Raw genomic sequence first — 15055 nt, 5'->3', positions numbered from 1 at the left:
CCTCTAACCAGTTTAGTCTGCACTCTCTCCAGCTCATTTATAGCCCTCTTAAGGACTGGAGTCCAAAACTGCACTGCATACTCCAGATGAGGCCTCACCAGGGACCTATAAAGAGACATAATTATGTTTTCATCCCTTGAGTTAATGCCCTTTTTTATACAAGACAGAACTTTATTTGCTTTAGTAGCCACAGAATAACACTGCCCAGAATTAGACAACGTGTTATCTACAAAGACCCCAAGATCCTTCTCATTTAAGGAAACTCCCAACACACTGCCATTTAGTGTATAACTTGCATTTATATTCTTTTTGCCAAAGTGCATAACCTGCATTTATCAACATTGAACCTCATTTTCCAGTTTGCTGCCCAGTTTTCCAACTTAGACAAATCACTCTGCAAAGTGGCAGCATCCTGCATGGAACCTATAGTTCTGCACAATTTAGCATCATCTGCAAAAATAGAAACAATACTTTCAATGCCCACCTCCAGGTCATTAATAAACAAGTTGAAAAGCAAGGGACCTAGTACAGAGCCCTGCGGTACTCCACTAACAACACTGGTCCAATTAGAAAATGTTCCATTTACCACCACTCTTTGTAGTCTATCTTTTAGCCAGTTCTCTACCCAGGTACAAATACTATGTTCCAGGCCAACATTCCTTCATTTAACCAGTAACCTTCTGTGTGACACTGTATTAAATGCTTTAGCAAAGTCTAAGTAAATCACATCCACTGCCATACCAGAATCCAGGTCCCTGCTCACCTTTTCATACAAAGAAATTGAATTATGTCTGGCAAGATCTATTACACATAAAACCATGCTGGCACACACTCATAGTATTATGATTTAATATATGATCAATATACACCTAAGCTATTCTCAGATCTGAAACTCCCTAATTCATGGTTTTCATCCAAATTTTGAATTCTTTGTGAAATCAAATCTGAGCCTTTAATCTCACATGACTTGACAAGTGAAGGTCACACATTTGGTATACTGATTTCTTTTGAAGGGGGTCCTTATTTGCATATGCAAATTAGGGGTTTGATTTAGTTTGGTATTCAGTCTAAGCTCAGTATCTAGTAGAATTTTGGCATGGAGATCCAAATTATCCAGAAAACCCCAGGTCCCGAGCTTTCTCGATAACAGGTCCCATACCTGTACTAGATGTTACTTTCTCACAGTTGTTTACTAATTGGTTGACTGGTCCCCAGCGATGGAAAACTACATGGTTCCAAGCTCCCCTGCAAACATTTCTGGTGGGCCCATTGAGCTAAGCAATCCCCAAACATCTCCCCTCCTCACCCTGGCCACATGCTTGTGTGCACTGTAGTTATTGGGATAGGAGAGTAGCTGCTGGGGATAGCTTTACAGCAGACCCCATGGTCTGGGCCCCCCTGCAACAATAGGTTCAGCTTAATCTATAGTTACAAGGCTGGTCCCCAGTAGTAGCTTATGCTCACAGTGGGTATTTCTCTAGGAATCTCCTATCCCTGATATCGCACAGTACTAACCCTCACTCGGCTCCTTGGTGGAGCCACTGACTGCAGTACTAACTACCCTCATCCTGCCTCTCACTCAAAGAGTAAGATATTACTTAAACTGTCCCAACCCTGTCTTCTCCTACTGAGACCTTCCTTCATCCCAGGCTCTTGGAGTAGGATCATTGGTCTGTTGTAGGATATTTGTCTATTGTCCTACTGTCCCCATCTTGCCTTTCTTCCTCCATTTTATTCTCCTGTCTCCATCTTTCCCTACTGCCTTTATCTTGCTCTACTGTCTCCATCTTGTCCCAAAGGCACCACCTTGCTCTATTGTCACCATCTGGCCAGACCTATTAAAGGGCAACACCCTCTCCAGTTACTTCTGAAATAAATATCCACTCGCCTGCACTTAAGGCAAAGGTGCCCAAACTGATAAGGCCAATCTCCCCTATCCATGCCACACTTTTCACCCTTTAGTGGGGCAGTTGCTTGGTAAGTGGTCACAGTACCTGGTGACAATATCTTTCTGCACACTCATACTAAATACTGGTCCACACATGCTGTGGAATGTACCGTGCATCTGTAAGCCTCATATAGACGTTATGAAAATAATTAACTTGATTATTAAACATTCTGGGGTCCCCTAATAACTGCAGGGTGCTTTAGACATTGTGTGGCTAATGTAAAATTCATTTGACATCTCAATATTGGGCTCCAAGCTCTCTTATCCCAACTGGGTTTTCACAAATTCTTTGCTGGTTCCAGTGGGAAGGTGCAACCTTAATAAGACCAGATGATAATATCTAAAGTCTCATTAGGAGTTTCACTCAACATTGATCAATCAACAACAATTGCAGCCCATCTCAACTCATACCATAATGATCCTTTACCTGGGTATGCTGGGAGTTCTGGATCTCTAATGCTCCAGCCAGAACCGGTTGGTGATTCCTGGATTTGGTTCTGTGTGTATCTTTAATATTTTTTGTTTTTTAATATCTTGCCTCCCATTTTATATCTGTTAACAGAACAGAAAAAGAACTGTTATATTAAGCACCCCCTCCATTCACACAACAGTCATTTCCCAAAAATGAATCTACTTTTATAACACAGACCAGACACCATGAGAGAATTAGAGTGTCAGCCACTTTGTCCCACCCGCTGGGGGAATATGTCTTTGTTGTTAAATATGAGCATCCAGTGCTTATCTCTCTCTCTCTGTAAAGCATTAAATTCAGTAGGTGCCACTTGTTTAGTAAAACATCTGGGCACCAGATCTATGGAGCAGAATGAGACAAATGAGTCTGTTGTTTGTGTTGCTACTATGTGCTGGTTAAGTCTGACACATTATTATTCATTTGTCTGTAAATGATCAGTAACCCAGGGGCTGTGCTCTCACTCATCTCAGTGTCAGTTTGGAGAGTTATTCTTCTTCCCTTTCAAAAAGTAGTAATGAAATAGAGAAAGTACAAAGAACTAAGCTGATAAAGGGAATGGAAGGGATCAGTTATCGGGAAAGGCAAGTTGAGATTGGTTACAGTGGAGAAGAGACAGTTAAGGGGGATATGATCACTATATATAAATATATATGGGGGATATGATCATTATATATAAATATATAAGGGTATATGATCATTATATATAAATATATAAGGGGATATGATCACTATATACAAATATATAAGGGGACATGATCACTATATATAAATATATAAGGGGATATGATCACTATATATAACTATATAAGGGGGTAATGATCACTATATATAAATATATAAGGGGGGTAATGATCACTATATATAAATATATAAGGGGATATGATCACTATATATAAATATAGAAGGGGGATATGATCACTATATATATAAATATATAAGGGGGATATGATCACTATATATAAATATATAAGGGACAGTAATGAAACAGAGAAAGTACAGAGAAGAGCGACTAAGATGATAAAGGGAATGGAAGGGATCAGTTATGGGTAAAGGCTGACCAAAATGGGATTGGTAACATTTGATGACCCCTAAGCCACATGGCAGATATTTGAATGGCTGGAAGATATCTGGAAAATAAATAGGAGGACCCCAAAAAAGAAATCAATAAAAATGAAGTAAATGTAGATTCACAATAAATCTGCTGTCTAGTTGCTGGGGTCTAAGACTCCCGTTAGAAAGGAAACACCATTTATTCTAGGTGGGAGATGGAAATTCATTCATAAACCAATGGAAAATAAAACTTAAGGACTGAGGGCAATCTCACTTTCAAAATAATGAAAAAGAAAAAAGTACCCCACTTGCTTCAAACCCGCTCAGCAGTCTCGAATTAAATTCCAATTACCTATTGGATATAATCTATTTTGCATGCAGAATTACTGATTACTTTGTGGAATCGCAAGAATTAAGAAAAAAGTGTTTGTGCTATGATTTAACCGGTTAAAATACCAATTAATTTAAACTTAATTTAATTAAATAAATTTGCAAAATATAATGCAGTTCATTCTATTGTATATAGTAGGGTTAAAAAGGTAACAGTGCTTTGCAATAAATTATAAATAAGGTAAATGATTAGACAGAGACAGCAATAAATAGAACAAATACTAAAAAACACACAATGCTCAGGTTCAGTTAGGGGTCCCAGACCCTGTAGATTATGAGCCTGTAGAGCTGTGAGGTGTGAATGTAAAATGGATCTCTCTGTTCCCTTTCAATCCAATCAGAATAGGTCAGTGGAGATATCAACATAGTGATGAGTAGTGATGGGTGAATTTATTCGCCAGGCGCAAATTTGCTGCGAATCCGAGCGATTCGCCTCCATTGAATAAATTCTCGAAACGCCCGCGAAAATTTGCTGGAGAAAATTTGACGGCGGCAAAAAATTTTCGAGAATTTTTTGCTCTTTCGCGAATTTTTCCGTGAAACGGAGCAAATTCACCCATCACTAGTGATGAACAATTGAGTGAATACATTATTGGTACCTCCAGAAAAACAAGGGAAAGTTGTGCTCACCACTAAATTTTAAAACCATTAGGTGGGGGTGCAATGAGGGTGTGACCACAAAATACATACAGTGGTGTGAAAAACTATTTGCCCCCTTCCTGATTTCTTATTCTTTTGCATGTTTGTCACACTTAAATGTTTCTGCTCATCAAAAACCGTTAACTATTAGTCAAAGATAACATAATTGAACACAAAATGCAGTTTTTAAATGAAGGTTTACGTTATTAAGGGAGAAAAAAAACTCCAAATCTACATGGGCCTGTGTGAAAAAGTGATTGCCCCCTCGTTAAAAAATAACTTAACTGTGGTTTATCACACCTGAGTTCAATTTCAAAGGTTATAAAGCCATTTCTAAAGCTTTGGGACAGCGAACCACAGTGAGAGCCATTATCCACAAATGGCAAAAACACGGAACAGTGGTGAACCTTCCCAGGAGTGGCCGGCCGACCAAAATTACCCCAAGAGCGCAGAGACAACTCACCCGAGAGGCCACAAAAGACCCCAGGACAACATCTAAAGAACTGCAGGCCTCACTTGCCTCAATTAAGGTCAGTGTTCATGACTCCACCATAAGAAAGAGACTGGGTAAAAACGGCCTGCATGGCAGATTTCCAAGGCGCAAACCACTTTTAAGCAAAAAGAACATTAAGGCTCGTCTCAATTTTGCTAAAAAACATGTCAATGATTGCCAAGACTTTTGGGAAAATACCTTGTGGACCGACGAGACAAAAGTTGAACTTTTTGGAAGGTGCGCGTCCCGTTACATCTGGCGTAAAAGTAACACAGCATTTCAGAAAAAGAACATCATACCAACAGTAAAATATGGTGGTGGTAGTGTGATGGTCTGGGGTTGTTTTGCTGCTTCAGGACCTGGAAGACTTGCTGTGATAGATGGAACCATGAATTCTACTGTCTACCAAAAAATCCTGAAGGAGAATGTCCGGCCATCTGTTCGTAAACTCAAGCTGAAGCGATCTTGGGTGCTGCAGCAGGACAATGACCCAAAACACACCAGCAAATCCACCTCTGAATGGCTGAAGAAAAACAAAATGAAGACTTTGGAGTGGCCTAGTCAAAGTCCTGACCTGAATCCTATTGAGATGTTGTGGCATGACCATAAAAAGGCGGTTCATGCTAGAAAACCCTCAAATAAAGCTGAATTACAACAATTCTGCAAAGATGAGTGGGCCAAAATTCTTCCAGAGCACTGTAAAAGACTCGTTGCAAGTTATCGCAAACACTTGATTGCAGTTATTGCTGCTAAGGGTGGCCCAACCAGTTATTAGGTTCAGGGGGCAATTACTTTTTTACACAGGTTTGGATTTCTTTTCTCCCTAAATAATAAAAACCCTCATTTAAAAACTGCATTTTGTGTTTAATTGTGTTATCTTTGACTAATAGTTAAATGTGTTTGATGATCAGAAACATTTTGTGTGACAAACATGCAAAAGAATAAGAAATCAGGAAGGGGGCAAATAGTTTTTCACACCACTGTATAGACAAATACAAGAGTCCTCTGCACTCAACCCATTATCAATATATTTAAGACCTCTTGTATTTGTCTATATGTATTTTGTGGTCACACCCTCATTGCACCCCCGCCTAATGATTTTAATTAGTGGTGAGCACAACTTTCCCTTGTTTGTTATAGTTTATACAGGAGCAGTGACCAGCTCCATGTTGTAGCTCCCACCCTTCCCAGCTATAGTCAGGTGATCCCACTGGTGTCTAATAAAAGGGCAACCAAGTTTGGGAGTTTTGACCCTTGAAAGCAGCAAGTAAGTTACAGGTAAAACTTAGTCCCTGTGTAAAATGTATAATGAAGCAATAGAATTCTTAATGAATCAGATGAAAATTGAGCATAGGACTGGCCAGATATGGGATGACTTTGACGTAGTTGTTCAGCTTAAATATATTGCAATATATGGACAAACAATCCCTGTTTTGTTTAAAGGGTAAGGCATTTTTCAGTAGCAGTGTGCACAAAATGTCTCAATGTCTTAATTATATTGATAATGGGTTGAGTGCAGAGGACCTCCAGAAAAACCCATCAATGGGACACCCTGTACCCATTCCTCTCTTTTTTATCTTCTTGTAGGAAAAAATACAATGCTTTCATCCAAAACTGTGCTTGTATATATAAATGGCCCTTCAGGCATTAATGACTGTATGAGTAGAATTAGCTTGAGGAATGGGGAGTCCATATTACTGGGTATGGTCCTGTGTAGTGGTCCTGCTGAGGTTCACGTTTCTATTCACAGATAATGTAACATAGTAACATAGTAAGTAAGGTTGAAAAAAGACACGTCCATCGAGTTCAACCTTTTTTTATTTTTATTTTTTATTAACTACCTATCTGCCAGTTGATCCAGAGGAAGCAAAAAACCCATCTGAAGCCTCTCCAATTTGCCTTAGAGGGGAAAAAATTCCTTCCTGACTCCAAAATGGCAATCGGACTAGTCCCTGGATCAACTTGTACTATGAGCTATCTCCCATATCCCTGTATTCCCTCACGTGCTAAACACCATCCAACCCCTTGTTATACCTATCTAATGTATCAGCCTGTACCACTGATTCACTTCCCAGCTCTCCCTGTAACACCCCTTTCCCTCCTCTAATCTCATTGGCTCCCTCCTGTCTACTGGTGAATAAAGCATCCGACCCTTCCTTGTACCTATCTAATGTATCAGCCTGTACCACTGATTAACTTCCCAGCTCTCCCTGTAACAGCCCTTTCCCTCCTCTAATCTCATTGGTTCCCTCCTGTCTGCTGGGAGGAGCTACTGGTGAATAAAGCATCCAACCCTTCCTTGTACCTATCTAATGTATCAGCCTGTACCACTGATTCAGGGAGAGAATTCCACATCTTCACAGCTCTCACTGTAAAAAAACCCCTTCCAAATATTTAGCTGGAACCTCTTTTCTTCTAATTGGAATGGGTGACCTCGTGTCAGCTGGAAAGATCTACTGGTAAATAAATCATTAGAGAGATTATTCTATCCCTGATACCGCACAGTACTAACCCTCACTGGAGCCTCTGACTGTGGTACTAACTACCCTCATCCTGCCTCTCACTCAAACAGTAAGATATTACTAAAACTGTCCCAACCCTGTCTTCTCCTACTGAGACCTTCCTTCATCCCAGGCTCTTGGAGTAGGATCATTGGTCTGTTGTAGGATATTTGCCTGTTGTCCAACTGTCCCCATCTTGCCTTTCTTCCTCCATTTTATTCTCCTGTCTCCATCTTGCCCTACTGCCTCCATCTTGTCCCAAAGGCACCACCTTGCTCTATTGTCACCATCTGGCCAGACCTATTAAAGGGCAACACCCTCTCCAGTTACTTCTGAAATAAATATCCACTCGCCTGCACTAAAGGCAGAGGTGCCCAAACAGAAGAGGCCAATCTCCCCTATCCATGCCACACTTTTCAACCTTTAGTGGGGCAGTTGCTTGGTATGGTGATAAATGATCATATTTTGTATATGTTCCTTAGGTGGAAGTGACATGATTTAATAAGTGACTGGATATGAGGAGTGAATGACAGGGCAGAATCTAGGATAACCCCAAAGGCACCAGGCCTGGGGAGAGGAATTGTTAGCTATGATGGGTACTTCCATGATGTTACTGGTGTTATTTGTGGGAAAGAGAACCATTTCTGTTTTTGAGAGGTAGCGTTGTGACATCCAAGTAGAGATAGCTGACAGGCAGGAGGAGACCCGAGTTAGAAGTTCTGGGTTGAGATCAGGAGAGGAGAGATAGATCGGAGTATCATCAGCATAGTATTGGTAGTGGTAGTAGTGGAAATCATACAAGTTGATTAGTTTGCAGAGGGAGGAAGTATAGAGGGAGAATAATAAGGGGCCCAAGACAGAGCCTCTAGGAACCCCAACAGAAAGAGGTAGGAGAAGATGCTACTCCACTGTAGGAGACACTGAAGGAACTATTAGTGAGGTAAGAAGAGAACCAGAACAGGGCTGTGTCACGAAGGCCAAGTAAATGGAGGGACTGGAGGAGAAGTGGATGATCTACAGTGTCAAATGCAGCTGAGAGATCAAGCAGTATTAGTAGTGAGAAATGATTGTTGGATTTAGCGGTTAAAAAGGTCATTAGTTAGTCGAGTCAGGGCAGTTACAGTGGAGTGTTGTGGCTTAAAATCAGATTGTAGGGGGGTCCAGCAGGTTATTGTCAGAGAGGAATGAAGTTAGTCAGGTGTAGACTAGGCGCTCAAATAGTTTTGAGATAAGGCAGGAGGTTATCAAGATTAAGAGATTAAGAATGGGGTGTCAAAAGCATGTTTAAGTTGAGAAGGAAACATTCCAGTTGAGAAGGATTGGTATTGCAAAGAAGTTTTGAAGGAATGGGATCAAGCGGGCAGGTGGTAAGGTGAGAAGAGGCCAATAGTTTTGAGACTTCCTCATCAGTGACAGGGATGGAGGAGCAGATTTATCTTGAGCAGAGTAATGTGCCGGAGGGGATGGAGAAGAGGAAAGAAGAGAATTAAAGGTGGAAAAAAGTTGTGCTGGTTTTTTAGAAAGGCAGTTAATGAGTGAAGTAAAGTATGTTTGTTTGGCTTGGAAGAGGCTGGTGTTATAGGAGCACAGGGCAGATTTGTAGCTCCAAAAGTCTGATTCTGAACGGGATTTGCGCCAGCGATGCTCAAGTGCACATGAATGTATATGGAGAGCTTTTGTATGAGCAGTATGCCAGGGTTGAAGTGGTTTGGGTTTAGCACGTTTAGTTTTTGCAGGAGCAAGCTCATTTAGGGCAGTGGTTAGTGTGCTGTAGTAAACAGAGGGGCCATATTAGGACATGAGATGGCTGAGATATTAGAGTGAAGAGAGTCAAAGGAAGAAGAGAGATGTGACACGTCTAGAGCTTGCAAGTCACGGTAAGTACGTGTTTGGGGAATAGCAGGGGGTGAGGAGAGAGTTAGTGAGAGTTGAAATGTGACCATATTGTGATCAGAGAGGGGAAATGGTGAGTTAGTAAAATTTGTGGTTGAACAGAGTCTGGTAAATATATCACAGTTCAGTTCAGTCTGTTCCTCCAAAGAGCTCTTAAAGGGCATGTAAAGCCAAAAAAATAAAATCCAATTTTTACTTTCTTTAATGAAAAAGAAACCTATCTCCAATATACTTTAATTAAAAAATATGTACTGTTTTTATAAGAAACCTGACTGTATGCAGTGAAATTCTCCCTTCATTTACTGCTGTGGATAGGAATTGTCAGACGGTCCCTAACTGCTAAATAGGGAAACAATCATACTTATGAACAGCAGGGGGAGCCCCCGCCTTACTTACCAGCCATGCAGAACTCAAGCAGCTTTGTTTATGATGATCCCTAAGCAGCCCAGATCACACTGAGCATGTGCACTTAGTCTTAGTCTTGCAAAGATGTTTAACAAAGTTACAAGATGGTGACCCCCTGTAGCCAACTTTGAAAGCATAAATCATTTGTTTGATTAGGCTTTGTGGTGCAGTAAGTTCATGCTTATGTTTAGTATACAAAATACAGCATTTCTAGCCTAATTCTACTTTAGACTTTCCTTGTCCTTTAAACTTTCCCCAGGTAGCGCAACCTGCCCCAAATACCTCTCCTTTGGACAAGGCAGTCACTCCCACGTGGAAAGCCTTCCAATACCATCCTCAGGCAGGACTCACCAGGGCTCAAACAGAGATACAGGCATCAATAGCATCTACACCAAAATCTTAAGGCCGGGCTCCCAAGCTCTCTAGCTGAGCACACAAAGACTCTTACCTTATCTTCAAGCTTGAAGTGCGAGCACACCAAAGCCTCTTGCACTGGAATGTGTTCACAGGCAGCTCCTTTACATTTATCCGCTGCCTCGAGATCTAGACCATCTCCTCCAGGTCAAGCTCCACACAATGCTCAGGGTACCGGTATCTTCAAGGTCACCAAGGGCCTCCTCCACCCTTGGGTTCTCTCCATTGTTGGGGACTAGACTTCATGGGCCCCAGCAGCATCCACTCCCACCTGCAGTGAAAGGGAAAGAAGCTGAGCATGTGGAACCTCTACTGTATAAACAGTTACATAACAGTGACACCAACAGTTACTGGGAAAAGGAATCACTCCCCCTCCTATATCCAATTAAAGCCCAATTCTTAGTTGGCCTCACCAGGGGATTTCAAACCTGTAGGGGATTTCCAAAGCATTGGGGAACTTAACCCTATTGACCCCTGTATAACTTGACCTAGAGCCCTTCGCCTTTATATGGTCACAAAACAACCCCTCAGTGACTTCTAATATCCTTATCATTTACAGTAGGGGTTACATTATTCCTTATAATACACGAGTGATACTCAGAGTTCCCTGTATAACTCAGCCTCTAGCCTTGTGCCTTTATATGGTCACAGAACAACCCCTCAGTGACTTGTAATATCCTTATCATTTACAGTAGGGGGTACATTACCCCTTATAATACACGAGTGATACTCAGAGTTCCCTGTATAACTCAGCCTGCAGCCTTGTGCCTCTATATGGTCACAGAACAACCCCTCAGTGACTTCTAATATCCTTATCATTTACAGTAGGGGGTACATTATCCTTATGATACATGAGTGATACTCAGAGTTCCCCGTATAACTCAGCCTGCAGCCTTGTGCCTTTATATGGTCACAGAACAACCCCTCAGTGACTTCTAATATCCTTATCATTTACAGTAGGGGGTACATTATCCCTTATAATACATGAGTGATACTCAGAGTTCCCTGTATAACTCAGCCTGCAGCCTAGCACCTTTATATGGTCACAGAACAAACCCTCAGTGACTTCTAATATCCTTATCATTTACAGTAGGGGGTACATTATCCCTTATAATACATGAGTGATACTCAGAGTTCCCTGTATAACTCAGCCTGCAGCCTTGTGTCTTTATATGGTAACAGAACAACCCCTCAGTGACTTCTAATATCCTTATCATTTACAGTAGGGGGTACATTATACCTTTTGGTGAAGATCTCATGTCTGAGTTACTGGGTGTTGGAGGACGTCTCCCCTTGGCCTAGCAGGCATTGGTGGCTATTGTCATCTTAAGCCTCTTGCAGCTATTAGGGGGAAACCTTTCTTCTGACAACGGGTGGCGATCAACCTCACACCAGGGGAGTCCTTTACGGCGAAGCTGAGAGTGTTTCTGTGAGAGATGGATCTGCAAGAGTGCTTCGTCCCGGGTTATGCTCGAGTCAGGCACTCGATTCGGTTTATAGTGCAGGAGGAGGTGAGCCTTGACAAGCAACTTCTTTACATCGCGGATGTGATTTTGGAGGTGTCGGGCGGAAAGAGTTTCTGGCAATTCAGGATTACCCAAAGAAAGGCATCTACAACATCACCTTTGATGGAGAGAAGATCTCCTTGAGAAATTAGAAACAGAATCTGGAGGATATATGACTGCTGGGATTTAAAGTGATTCATTACTTTCCATAGGAGGAAGTAACTTTGGTGGTGAAGTCATATTCACCATTTATCCCCCTAGGAGAAGTGGAGCTGCTTTTGTGGAATCATTGCAAAAAGGTGCTTTTTGTTGGGAAAGTGTACAATGAAATTGGTGTGTGGGCATCTAAGTTTAAGTTCAAGGTGACTTTTAAAGAGAACTCTTTTCCACCTGCAAGGTTTCGTCTAGGAAACATGAGCTTGGGCGTTTTCTTTACAGGTTTGCCAGAATTTTTCAGGAAATGTTGTACTTATGAACATCAGGCAGTTATACCTGTGTGGTATGTACCAATTGTGGGAATTCTGACCATTTAATAAAAGACTGTATTTAACCAAAAAGGTGTAACCTCTGTTTAGAGGTAAGACATTTATATGTTGCATGTCCCCAATGCAAAAAGAACGTTTTTGTTCCAGTAGAGACTGAATCTGTGGCACCTGCACCTGTTGAGGAGTCGACTGTACCTGCTCCTGTTGAGGAGTTGGTGATCTATTCCTTTTGAGGAGGTATTTTCTGGGGAACTGGGGAGTGGTATGGGCCCTTCTGAGGACATGGAAGAAATTGGCGAATTTCAGTACCTTTGGTGCTGAAGTCGGGAACCAGACAATCCCGTGAACGAGCTTAGCTATCATTAGGGCAGACCTGTAATAGTCTCTCTAGGAGAGAGAGTCAGCTTTGTGTAGCATGAGCAGCTGTGTGCTCCATCAAGGATAATAGCAGGGAGTAGCTTCCCAAAAGCTTCTTGTTTGCCTTTAGAGCAGGGACTCAGTGATAGGGAATCTAGGTTAGCAGAGGACTGCCTGTACCCTACCTGATTGATCCTGATCCCTTCACTGGTATATCGGTCTTTGGGACATTGGTATTCTTTTTGACTATTTGACTATGGGAGTGACAGTCTACATCATGCTGCATCATCATTTTGCTATCATTCCTCCTTTGTGATATGCTAATTGCCGACAAAGAGGTGGTAAGATGGAAAACCAGAGAGAGGAGGTGAAGGTTTCAGAATCCCTGGATAATCTCAATGAACCACCTAAGCTGTTGGTGTCCAATGAAGTACCTTCAAGTCAAGTTTCTTTGGCAGAAAAAATGGAAGAAGAAAAAGAAAGTTTTTCCATTTAAACGGAAGAAGTTGGGAAAGAAAGTGGCTCAGGTTGTAAGTGAATCCAGGGAGGTAAAGTTAACAAGAGGTGAAAAGCTGTACAGATTTTGGATGACCAGGTCTGATAAAGAAATACAAGATCACCTGGCTTAATGGTTGGATGAGGATGAACTTGATGGACTAAACCAAAGTATTGCAGAAGGAAGAAAAAACAAGGACGTGAGAGAAAGTGTTTTGAATTACATTCAGAACGATTTGGTAAAATAAAGTTTTGTTATTTTAAGATAAGTAAAATATTAGTTTCTAATGATGGTGTGAAGTATCTTGCTGTTTAATTTATTACTGAGGAAACCAATGGCTGATAGCTCTAGTGATGGAAGTGTTTGGTTCTTCCTATACTTTTCATGTAAGTGGGTAATATCTAGTAGTCAAATAGGCTAGGCAAAGGGCTATGTTGTTGAGAGCCTTTGTTTGACATGGATTGGAAACTTCTCTTGTGATTGGTCAACTTTGACTAATATGGAAATGAAGAGGACATGGTAGGTTTTCTCTCCCTATGGTTTATGGGGGACAGTAGAAAGGCCAAGTAATGTAAGAGAAGGTAATGTCGGAGCTTGTAGGGTATAGATTGACATATGGCAATATGACATAACCCCTGAGTGATTTCTAATATCCTTATAATTTACAGTAGGGGGTACATTATCCCTTATAATACATGAGTGATACTCAGAGTTCCCTGTATAACTCAGCCTGCAGCCTTGTGCCTTTATATGGCCACAGAACCCCTCACTCAAGGAAAAAAACAGCAGCACACCGGATCCAATTGAAGTAATGTGCAAAATTCAAACTTTTATTAAGCCCATATGCAAAGGCAACGTTTCGAGCCCAACCGGCCCTTTATCAAGCCCCTGGGGCTTGATAAAGGGCCGGTTGGGCTCGAAACGTTGCCTTTGCATATGGGCTTAATAAAAGTTTGAATTTTGCACATTACTTCAATTGGATCCGGTGTGCTGCTGTTTTTTTCCTTGAATGATATTTTGGCCCAAGGACAGGAGTGGGTCTCACAGTTCAGCACCTGGCACTGCGAAAGCGGATACTGGAGGGGTGAGCACTCTAATTTCGTGATTGATTGTGAGTGTGTTCCTGACAGAACCCCTCACTGACTTATAATATCCTTATCATTTACAGTAGGGGGTACATTATCCCTTATAATACATGAGTGATACTCAGAGTTCCCTGTATAACTCAGCCTGCAGCCTTGTGCCTTTATTTGGTCACAGAACCCCTCACTGACTTCTAATATCAATATCATTTACAGTAGGGGGTACATTATCCCTTATAATACATGAGTGATACTCAGAGTTCCCTGTATAACTCAGCCTGCAGGCTTGTGCCTTTATATGGTCACAGAATCCCTCATTGACTTCTAATATCCTTATCATTTACAGTAGGGGGTACAATAACCCTTATAATACATGAGTGATACTCAGAGTTCCCTGTATAACTCAGCCTGCAGCCTTGTGCCCTTATATGGTCTAAGAAACCCTCTGCAACTTCTAATATCCTTATCATTTACAGTAGGGGGTACATTATCTCTTGTAATACACAAATCATACTCATAGTTCCATAATTATTCACAGCCTGCAGGCTTGTGCCCTTACATGGTCTAAGAAATCCTCTGCAACTTCTTATATCCTTGTCATTTACCGTAGAGGGTATATTAAGCCTTATAGAGCATGAGTGATACTAAGGGGCACATTAACTAAGCTTGAGTGAAGGATTAGAATAAAAAATACTTTGAATTTCGAATAATTTTTTTGGCTACTTTGACCATCGAATTGGCTACTTGGACCTTTGACTACGACTTTGATTCGAACTATTCAAACTAAAAATCGTTCGACTATTCGACCATTTGATAGTCAAAGTACTGTCTCTTTAAAAAAAACTTCAACCGCCTAACCGAACCAAAACTACCGAGCACCAATGTTAGCCTATGTGGAAGGTCCCCATAGGCTTTCCTAGAAATT

General features: G+C 41.3%; 1 pseudogene; it reads left to right on the top strand.

Moving 5' to 3' along the window:
* Positions 1-11641: 11641 nt before the first annotated feature.
* Positions 11642-12260, top strand: LOC108705233 (annotated as a pseudogene).
* The last annotated feature ends 2795 nt before the right edge of the window (positions 12261-15055 follow it).

Source organism: Xenopus laevis, chromosome 1S (genome assembly GCF_017654675.1).
Source record: "Xenopus laevis strain J_2021 chromosome 1S, Xenopus_laevis_v10.1, whole genome shotgun sequence".
In the NCBI taxonomy this organism is placed as follows: domain Eukaryota; kingdom Metazoa; phylum Chordata; class Amphibia; order Anura; family Pipidae; genus Xenopus; species Xenopus laevis.
Note: the sequence above shows the minus strand (reverse complement) of the source record. Positions and strands in the feature narration are given on the sequence as shown.